A 10,897-nucleotide genomic window follows, 5' to 3' on the forward strand; every position below is an offset into this window, starting at 1 on the left:
GTGGTGGCTGGCTGCGGCTCCCTCCTGTCTGTCAGCCATAGGGCCTGCTTTCCCGTGATCCTCATGCTGCCCAGTGCCAAATCTCCACTTAGAGTGACCTGGCCAGTCTAGAGCCTTGCAGCCTCCAGCCATGGCAATGAGGGAACTAACTCTCTTGTGCTTGTGACCCTCTGTGATAGGTTGGAGATCATCTGTCATGTACCTACTAGGTGCCTGGGCTTTTGCCAAACCAGAGGTCACAGCAACAAATGAGAGCCACTCAGCCCTGCCTTGAAAATGTTGTGATTATCGTTCCGGGAACAGAAAACAGTGCAGCTCATTGCTACACAGAGTCTGCCCTGCCGATGACAGATAACCCCGCTGTCTTACTGAGGGTTACTACTGCTATGATGAAACACCATGACCAAAAGCAAGTTGGGAAGGAAAAGGCTTATTTGGTTTATACTTCCACATCTTCATCCATCGCTGAAGGAAATCAGAACAGGGCAGGATCCTTGAGGCAGGAACTAATGCAGAGGCCATGGAGGGTGCTGCTTACTGGCTTGCCCCTCATGGCTTTCTCAGCCTGCTTTCTTATAGAACCCAGGACCACCAGCCCAGGGATGGCACCATCCACAATGGGCTGGGCCTTCTGCCATCAACCACTAATTAAGAAAATGCCATACAGCTGGACCTTATGGAGACATTTTCTCAGTTGAGCTTCTCTCCCTTCATATAACTCTATCTTCTGTCAAACTGATGTCAAACTAGATACCACAGTTGATCCCTTGTCAACTTGACACACACATCACTGCTAATCCACAACCTTTCCTTTCTTCTTCATCCCCAAAATTACACATTAATATGGACATCACAGTATAAAATATTCTCAAACTTAAAAACCCCACTGCCTTACAATTTCAAACATTAAAAAAAAAATCAAAGTCTCAGCTGGGTGGTGGTGGTGGTGCCCACCTTTAATCCCAGCGCTCAGGAGGCAGAGGCTGGTGAATCTCTGTGAGTTCAAGGTCCACCTAGGCTACAAAGTGAGTTCCAGGAAAGGCTCAAAGCTACACAGAGAAACCCTGTCTCGAAAAACCAAAATGAAAAAAAAAATTTAAAGTTTCTTTTAAAATCCAAAGTCTTAACTGTGGACTCCTATAAAATGAAAAATAAGTTAAATATATATATATATATTTACTTCAAGAGGGAAGAATCAGGGCACAGTCACAATCTGAACAAAGCAAAACCAAATTCCAACCATCCAATGGCTAGGATCCACTCACCATCTTCTGGACTCCTCCAAAAGGCTTGGTCACCTCTCCAGCCCTGCCCTCTGCAGCACACACAGCTTGTCTTCTAGGCTCTGGCTGGCTCCTCTCCACAGCTGCTGCTGTTCTTGGTGGTCCTCCCATGGTACCAGCACCTCCAAAATGCTGGGGTCTTCTGCTTCGACTGGGCCACATTTTCATCAATAGCCTCTCCTGGGCTTTCTTTGTGGTGCCAAGCCTCAACTTTCTCCATGACCCCTTCAATCCTGAGGCTTCCACTGACATTCCAGCTGCACCTTCACCAATGGCCTCTCCTGGCCTCTCACGGTGCCAAGCTTCAGCTGCTCTCCATGACCCCTTCACACCTTCAAAACCAGTAGCATTTGGGAGACTCTTACACATGACCAAATTTGGCTGCCAGCACGAGGTACAACCCTGGCCACCTCTGGAGCACAGCTTCTGTGTGCTGACTCTGAGGAAACACTTCCCAGAGGATTCCACCTCAGTGACACTGGACTGTTCTTAATCACTGCTAACTTATCTCCAGGCGACCAGCATCCATCGTCCCAGCAAAGGGGAGGTTTCACTTTAGTGGTTCTGGTCTCTTGTTAATCAGAGCTGATTCTTCAGCCCCTGCTGACCAGACACCACAGATTCTTCACACAAAAGGCTATCTCTTCTGGATGCTCAGCCACATGGGTGCCCTAGGAAGGGAATGGAATTGTATTAGTCAGGATTTTCTAGAGAAACAGAACTGATAGAGTGTGTGTGTGTGTGTGTGTGTGTGTGTGTGTGTGTGTGTGTGTGTATGTGTGTGTATACACACATATTGTGTATTACAAGAGGGTTTATCAGAGTAGCTTACAGATTGTGGTCCATCTTGTCCAACAATGACTATCTCCCTATGGAAATCCAAGAACCTGATATTGTTGTGGTGTATTCACCAGAGAAGACTGCTCAGACTTGGGTTTAAGTCAGTTGAAAGTCTTTATTGGCCGGAGACTACACTGGGTGTTCAGAATCCTAGTGTAGCTCTGAGCCTTTCTCAGGGTGAGCTTTTAAGCACAAAAACCAGGTTCTGGGTTGACATACTTCAGCTAGCAAGAACAGTTAGCCATAAGCGGAACTACAGGAGCTAAAGAAGCAAGGTTAGTATGTTTAGAGACTTTTCCAGAACTATGTGGACTTTGATGGATCAGGGCTTTGTTTTAGTTTTGGCACGTGGTGCTATCTACATGCTGAGTTTTACAGTCTAAATGGTAGTTCCACCATGGAGTCAGTTGTGCTAAGGTCTGGGGGGGGGCCCTACTAAGGTCTGGAGCCCTGTTAAAATAGTTGTTCAGTCCACAAGGCTGAATATCTCAGCTAGTCTTTAGCCTATGGTTGGAATCCCAAAGAAGTAGCTTCTACTACCAGTGAAGGAATGCCACAGCAGCAGGATAGATGCCCTTGCGGTGAGCGTGAGGGCAAGCAGGCAAAGAACAAGTATCCTTTCCCATGTCCTTTTACACAGGCAGTCACCAGAAGGTGTGACCCAGGTGTGGCTCTTCACACCTCAAATGATCCAATCAAGAAGGATCTCTCAGAGGTGTGTTCAGCTGCTTAGGATTTAATTGACTCCAGATGTAGTAAGTCGACAACCAAGATTAGCCATCACAAATCCACCCCTCATCATATTTCCTTACCCCATGCTTAATTTCCAAATGAAAATAATAACGAGGTCATGTTACATTAACATAATATAACTCCTACATACAACCACAAATGCATTATATATTTAGAATAGGTGGCAATGTCCCCTGAGGAACATTCTGTTAGTGTCTTATAGATTAAGTATAACTACTGCTGTTATCTCAGTTGATGTTATATGATAAAGAAATTGAGGAAAGTATATGTGAATATATATATGCACACACAAACTAGGAGAGAAATGCTCATGTCACTTATAATCTTCATTTCTGCAACTGATCACATGGCCTTAGCTGGTACTTATAACTGTCTTCTTCTTCTATCCATTCTGTGTTTCCTCCACCCTTAGCAAGCACCTCTTTTCCTGAAAGAGTGGCCCATATCTTCATTCCTGAAGGATCTGGACCCTTCATCATCCCGCTGCATTTGGGCTTTTGTAATTTCCCATTGACTTCAATCACATGACACAGTAGCACCAAGAGATGCCCTAAAGTGGCTGTTCTCAACCTGTGGGTCATGTCCCCTTTTTACAAGGGTCGCCTAAGGCCAAAGGACAACACGGATACTTACATTATGATTCATAACAGTAGCAAAATTACAGTTACAAAGCAGCAATGAAAATAATGTTCTGGTGGAGGTCACCACGACATGAGAACTGTATTAAAGGGTCACAGCATTAGGGAGTTGAGAACCAGTGCCCTAAAGGATCTCCTGCACTCAGACATAATCTTTCTTTCCTCCATTGTGGGGAAGTAATCCAGTTTCCCCATGGTAATCTGGATCAATCACCCCTCCTAAAACTCCTACTCGTTTCTTAGCCTGTTGGCTTGAGGGCATCAGACGCTCAAGGTGGCCAGGGGGACGTCTGAGCTTCCAGTTCAAGAACATGTTTGTTGTGTCTCCTGGTGGGAGAGCTCCCCCTTGTGGAACCAAAACGTCTAGGCCTGCAGAACTAAGGCCACAGGAACAGGGAAGCAAAATTTTCCTCAGTTGGTCACTAGGGGTGATCGTGGAACCATTCCATTTTCCACCCCTTGATTCCTGGACCCGTGGATCCTGGCCATGGGAGAAACAGTGCTGTATATGGACACTGATTCAAAGCATATACCGCCTTCTGGAGAACTCTGCCCAGGCCACCTGATTGGCTCTGTAACTGTGTCTTCAAAAGGCCATTCATTCCATCATTCTGTCAGGCTACCTGCTTCAGAATGGTGAGGAGCATAGGAAAACCAGGCAGTGGATTCCATGGCCATGGGCTCACTGACTGTTGCGCTTCCTTGGCTGTGAAGTGAGTTCCTTGGTCAATACTGTGTGGACTACCATGGCAGTGTAAGGCATTTCCATCAGTCCATAGATGGTAGTTTGGCAGAAGCTTTATGTACAAGAAAGGCAAATCCATAAGCAGAATAAGTACTCTAATAAGGACAAAGCCTTGCCTTTCCACAAAGGAAGTGGTCCAGTGTAGTCAACCTGCCCCCAGGTCACTGGCTGGTCTCTGCAGAAAATGGTACCATATCGGGGCTCACTGTTGGTCTCTGCTGGTGTGGTACCTGCATAACGTGCAGAACCATCAGTAAACCAGGCCCTAGTCTTCGCTTCCTGGGTCAACCAATCATAGAGCCCACCCCATGAGGCTCTAGGTGCATGCTTGGGAGGTGGCATTTTAATGGGAATAGAAGCCATAGGCATTTGGGCAACCTCTTCATGTAACTTGCTTGTCCCCTCAGGACCTTCCGGGGCCCAGTCACATATATACCACTTCCATTTGGTAATGGATTGCCGCTGTGCACATCCTACTTTATGACTTGGTGGGTCAGATACCACCCAGCTCATGATGGGCACCTCAGGTCATATGGTAACCTGGCGGCTGGCTCACTGTCAAATGTTCAGTTTCTACTGAGGCCCAACAGCAGGCCAAGAGCTATCTCCCGAAGGGAGGACTGCTGTCTATAGATGATGGTAGAACCTTTCTCCAGAATCCCCAGGGTCTGCTCTGATTTACCCAAAGGGACCTGCCCCCCACAGCATCTCTATCTGCCACGGACACCTCAAATACCATGAGGTCTGCTGGGTCAAATAGTCCACGTGGTATGGTGGCCTGCATAGCGATCTGTACCTGTTGAAGAGCCTTCTCCTGGTCAAGGCCTCACCCAGAGCTAGCAGCTTCCTGAGTCACTTAGTGTGTGGGCCTGAGTAACACCCAAAGTGAGGAATGTGCTGTCTCTAGAATCCCAAGTAGGCTCACTAAGGACTGTGCTGCTTTCTTGGTGATGGTCCAGGTGCAAAAACGTCCCCTTCATCTTAGGAGGAACATCTCTGCCTGCCCCACACCACTGGACTCCTAAGAATTTCACTGAGGCAGAAGGGCCTTGAATTTTGGTTGGATTTATTTCCCATCCTGTGATGTATGTGTTACAAGCTGCCTCCTGTTCACCTGGTACAGCCAGTACCCACTCTCCCTTCCCTGACCCCCCAACTTTGTGACTTCATTTTAAAATGACTCTTTAAAAAAAATTAAGATAGGGATTTTCTGTGTAACAGCCCTGACTGTCCTGGAACTCCCTCTGTAGACTAGACTGGCCTTGAACTCAGAGATCTGCCTACCTCTGCCTCCCAAGTGCTGGGATTAAAGGTGTGCACCACCACCACCACCAGGCTAAAAGGACTCTTAAGGATAAAAATGCATGGAAACCATATGTAAACTGGTTAGAAATCCTTGATTAGATTTGCCAAGGCTGGCATGAATGTACAGACAGGGATCCACAAGCCAGCAACAAGCAGCCCTGCTCACAGCTTAAAGAATGGCCCCTCAGAGGAGCTGTCGTCTTCGATGCAAAATTCAAGAATCTTTCAACTAGTTCTGGTGCTGGCCAGGCAGACTGCAGTGGTTCTCAACCTGTGGGTCACGACCCACACAGCATCTCGGCTATGACTTGTGTTTACGTTACGTATATTCATTACAGCAAAATTATAGTAATGAAGTAGCAATGAAACAATTTAATGTTGTGGGTCGCCACAACAAGAGGAACCGTATTAAAGGGTCGCGACATTAGGAAGGTTGAGAACCAAGGGGAACAAAGCTGATGGAGGAACTACAGTTCATCGAGATGGCCACTTGATGGCACCAGAGGCCTGGCTCTGGGACCTTGGAGCCCTTTCTGCCTCCCTTGGAACCTGTCCTGTCGCTGAACCAGACCTGCCCACTCTTGGAAATCTCATCCTGTTATTCCCAACCACTGTTTCTGACGTATGCACCCTCTGGGCAGGGCATGAGGACCTGCGCCACTGTTGTCCGGGCAGTGGGATAATGACTCACATCTGCTCTTACCGCACTGAGAAGAGCCAGGCACCATGGCTGCCAGCCTCCAGACCAAAAGGAAGGTGCCTCCATGGGTGTCTGCTATGATGATGCGATGAGGCAGGTGCCTCGAAGCACGCCATACAAACCCACGGTGGTCCTCAGCATGCTTCAAGCAGCAAAGGTGAAACATTTCACAAGTTCCTTATGCCTAGCCTCCCAGGCTCACCGTGGAAAGTTTCTGGAACATCTGGAGGCTGATGGGATTCACGGTGAACTAGTGAGTAGAGCCTGTTGCCACCTTCTGGGAGTCAGTTCCGCCCCCTCACATTTGTGCACACCCTCCTCACCCCCGTGGCATTTGAGTCTCTGAACTCCGACTAAGCAAAGTGTAAGGTTCTTTCCTACACAGGTTCCACCTCTAGCCTGGAGCCTCTGCTGTCCTTTCCCAGTGGCCCAGGCCTGTCCCACCCTCAGACCCTGCCAGTGGTCTTCCTCCAGAGTCCCAACCTTCTGAGAACTTCGGGTACCAACTACACACGGACTCCAGGGGAGGAGGTGCTATCTAATGGAAGGGAAAGAGTCTAGGGAGGAGGTCGGAAGGCCCCAGAGTTTGAGGAGCATGTGCTATGTGCTATGATGTCATTAGTTTTCCCAAGTGACTGTGAGGCAAGGATAAGATGGTCTGGGTTTAATTTCATGGAAACTGATGCAGAGACAGCGGAACCCAGGTTCAGCAGAGTGATGCTCAGTATCCCAAGGTTGTAGGCATGAGGAAGCCCAGAGCGCTGACAAATAGGGATCGAAGGGCAGAACACGGAGCCAGGATGCTGGCTGTCTGTCCTACGGTTGGAGACAACGGGGAGCAATATGACTCTATGGTGTGAGCTGTACGCATACTCAAGCCTGGGTAAATTATGGTCCGTGTGAGTGTGTGTGTGTGTGTGTGTGTGTGTGTGTGTGTGTGTACGAATACACATGCGTCTTGGTTTGTACATACATCTTAGTTCCTCCTGGAGGCGCTGCTGTAATGGATTCTTGGAGTAAGATGTGGTCATCTAGGAACCACTGAGTTCATCCTGTGGGAGAAAGGGTTGGACATCCAGAGACAGAAGAACCAAAACACAAACAGAGCAACAGTGGTGAGTGCCAAGGAAGTGAAGTAACAGAGGCAGAGAACCTGCAAGCAGCAGTCCCAGGGAAGAGGAAGCAGCCTGTGGTCAGGGAAAGTGAAGGTGACCAGGGGGAGCAAGAGGTGAGAGCCAAGGCCAAGGCAGAAGCCACAGATACTGAGGAAGGAGAACAAAATGGACAGTTTGCTAGAGAAGACAAACCATGGGGGGTAGGGGTGAGGGCTCCCCTTCCTGGACTCCCTCCCCTTCTCTCTCATTGGTCCCAGTTGGGATATCCGCTCTTGGGTGGGCTCCTTCCCTCTGCGCCCCCATGGGCTTTTCTTCCGGCAGTTTGTAGTCATTTGTAACCCATTTAAGGTCCTGGAGTGGGAACCGGTCCCCCCCCCCAGGAGCAAGAGTCAGCCTGTCTTACAGGGTCTTTCCTGTCCCTGCTTTCCTGGTCGCTTTAAATTCCCCAGGCCCTCCTTTGTCTCCTGCTGGGCGTGATACCTCAAGAACTTCTCAACAAGAATTGCGGCAGGAACAAACCACATCGAAACCAAACAAGGGACTTAAACAACGGGGGCTTTTATTCTGGGAGAAGCCTGCAGAGGCGGGATCCCCGGGAGCCTCAGAGCCTGACATCCATTTACAGGGCGAAAGGAGGGTGAGGAAGGATGGCGGTGATTTCTTTTTTTGGCTTGCACTAGGCCATTGCTAGGGGCAACCAGTGAGGTAAGAATGGCAGATGATCAATAAACAAACATCTCAGGGGAGAAGGTGAATATGACCCAAATACATTGTCTGAAATCTCAAAGATTATAAAATACTATTTTAAAATAGATTTGCCTCTCTCTCTCTCTCTCTCTCTCTCTCTCTCTCTCTCTCTCTCTCTCTCTGTTTTTTGAGACAGGGTTTCTCTGTGTAGCTCTGGCTGCCCTGTCTAGACCAGGCTGACCTCAAACTCAAAGATCCTCTTGCCTCTGCCTCCAGAGTGCTAGGATTAAAGGCGTCAGTGTCTCGTCGCCCCACAGATTTGCATCTCTTCTGGTCATTGTCCCCTCTGCAGGGGTGGGAGCAGGAATCAGGCAAGCAAGTCACTTTAGTTTTGGAATATTAATTATGGTGGTTAGAGGAAACTAATTGTCACTATTTGAACAAAATAAGGGGAGGTTTTTAAAAAAATGATTTGGTTGGTCTTGGCTAACAACCACCATGGTTGATAGGCAGCTAGCTCCAAAGCAAGAGAAGCAGACCCAAGTAATAGGTTTTCTGCACCCCACTAAGTTTCTCCACCAGCGCAGTAAGCCAGAACAAGCCAAATTGAAAAAGCATAACAACAGGTTTTTTTGAGCAAAGTAACTCCCAGGTGAGTTCTCCAGTCCCAAAGATGGAGGCTGGAAGAAGCCTCACCCCCGCCCTCTACCCCAAACTAAAGCAGGGAGACTTTATAGGTTGTAGGTGGGGTGTGATGACTTGTGTACCACAAGCTGGGGTTCTGCCCACTTATGGTCAGAAGCTGAGCACTTAGGCGGGGATTTGGGCTGCTGGCCACAACAGAGGAAGAAGCTGTAGTAGTCACCAAGAATGCAGAAGTGGTCTTTTTGGCGCCTTTTCTTTGTTCGGAGACTCTGTGAGCAGGGTTTGGAGAGAGAGACAGGAATGGGGCTTTCTGAATTGTTCAGGGGTGAGCTGGAGGTTCCAACCGAACACCCGGGACTGGGAGTAAGAATTCAGAACAGGTGTAACAAATGCCCTTTGAGAGATGCACAAAACAGTGTCCTCAACAGATTAAGCAGGGACTGGGACCATTAAAACTTGATGGCTAAAAGACCTCAGTAAATGGGCTGAGCAGCAGCACAATTCTGATGAGACAGAATGAGTCAGAGGCCTGAGCTGAAGACTTCTGAAATGCAGCTCACAGCAGGGCTGAGGACAGAGCAGAAATGTCTTTCTTACTCCAGAAGGACGTGCCCAAAGAACACAGAGCTGACATCGATGGTGCCCCAATGCCCTGAGCCAGGACTGATGCATGGACGGAGATTTTGTACTGCACAGTTATGTTAACATTTAAAATCCGGGGACAAAATAATTCTAAATATTTCCAGACCAAAAAATTGAAGCAATTATCTTCAAGATCTGAAGGAAAATAATTTCAAACTCAACTTCTAAATGGAGCCAAATATAAAAGGGAAAAAAATCCCATGAGAGTTCTGGAAAGATGGCTCAGCTTTTTTGTTTGTTTGTTTTTCTGAGACAGGGTTTCTTTGTGTGACCTCGGCTGTCCTGGAACTCACTCTGTAGACCAGGTTGGCCTTGAACTCACAGAGATCTGCCTGCCTTTGTCTCCTGAGAACTGGGATTAAAAGTGTGCACCACCCCTGCCCAGGGAGATGGCTCAGCTTTTAAAAGCATGAACTAGCCCGGTGGTGGTGGCACACGCCTTTAATCCCAGCAACTGGGAGGCAGAGCCAGGCGTATCTCTGTGAGTTCGAGGCCAGCCTGGGCTACCAAGTGAGTTCCAGGAAAAGGTGCAAAGCTACACAGAGAAACCCTGTCTTGAAAAAAAAAAAAAAAAGTAATTAAAAGCATGAACTGCTCTTTCAGAAGATCTGGGTTCGATTCTCAGTACCCATGTCAGATGGCTTACAACCTCCTGTCATTCTAGGTCCAGGGATAGCTCAGTCCTCTGCCCTCTGTGAGCACCTGTGCATGAATGAACACACACACACACACACACACACACACACACACACACACACACACCCCAAAAATAAATCTTTAAAAAACATGAGACAATTGAAATGCATGATGTCAGAACTTTATCAGTTCCCTTTTTTTCCCTTGTAAAATATTATGTGTTTGAGTGTTTTGCCTGCATGTATGTCTGTGCACCACATGTGTGCCTGGTACCCACAGAGGCCAGAAGAGGGCATTGGATTCCCTGGGACTGGAGTTGCGTACGGTTGTAAGCTGCATTATGGGTGCTAAGAGTTGAATCGAGGTCCTCCGGAAGAGCAGCCAATGGGTGCTCTCAACCACTGAGTCATCCCTTCAGCTCCTGATAAAGTCCCTTTTTGACAGAGCTACCAAGTGATGCATTCTAGCAAGGAGGGAAAAAAAGCTACAAGATAGTCCCCACCCCCACCTTCATAAGTTCAGCCACCATAGATAAGGCAAGGTATATATATGGGTTGTCTGGGCCCCATATGTCCATCCTAGGGACCCCAACTTACTACTTGACACAGACTCTGAGTGGCCATACTGTGTCTTGAACCCCAAATGCTGGAGACTCACATATGACAGGACCAGATGCGTCCAGTGGGCCCACCGTGGTACTCCCTGTGGTGCCTGGCTTCAGTTCTGGCCCAGAGTTCCTTCCCCATGGACCTTTGGGAAACAACATTTAGACTTTTGAGGCTGAAGACCAGATCCCTGACGGAGGAGACTTTGCCATATAGCCACCGTTCCGTGGGGTTTGTGATGTCACGAGTTCCTTTCCCTGTAATTACAGTTTGATACCTGAAATCTGTCCACTTGTACAGTTG

Source organism: Peromyscus eremicus, chromosome 8a (genome assembly GCF_949786415.1).
Source record: "Peromyscus eremicus chromosome 8a, PerEre_H2_v1, whole genome shotgun sequence".
Lineage (NCBI taxonomy): Eukaryota > Metazoa > Chordata > Mammalia > Rodentia > Cricetidae > Peromyscus > Peromyscus eremicus.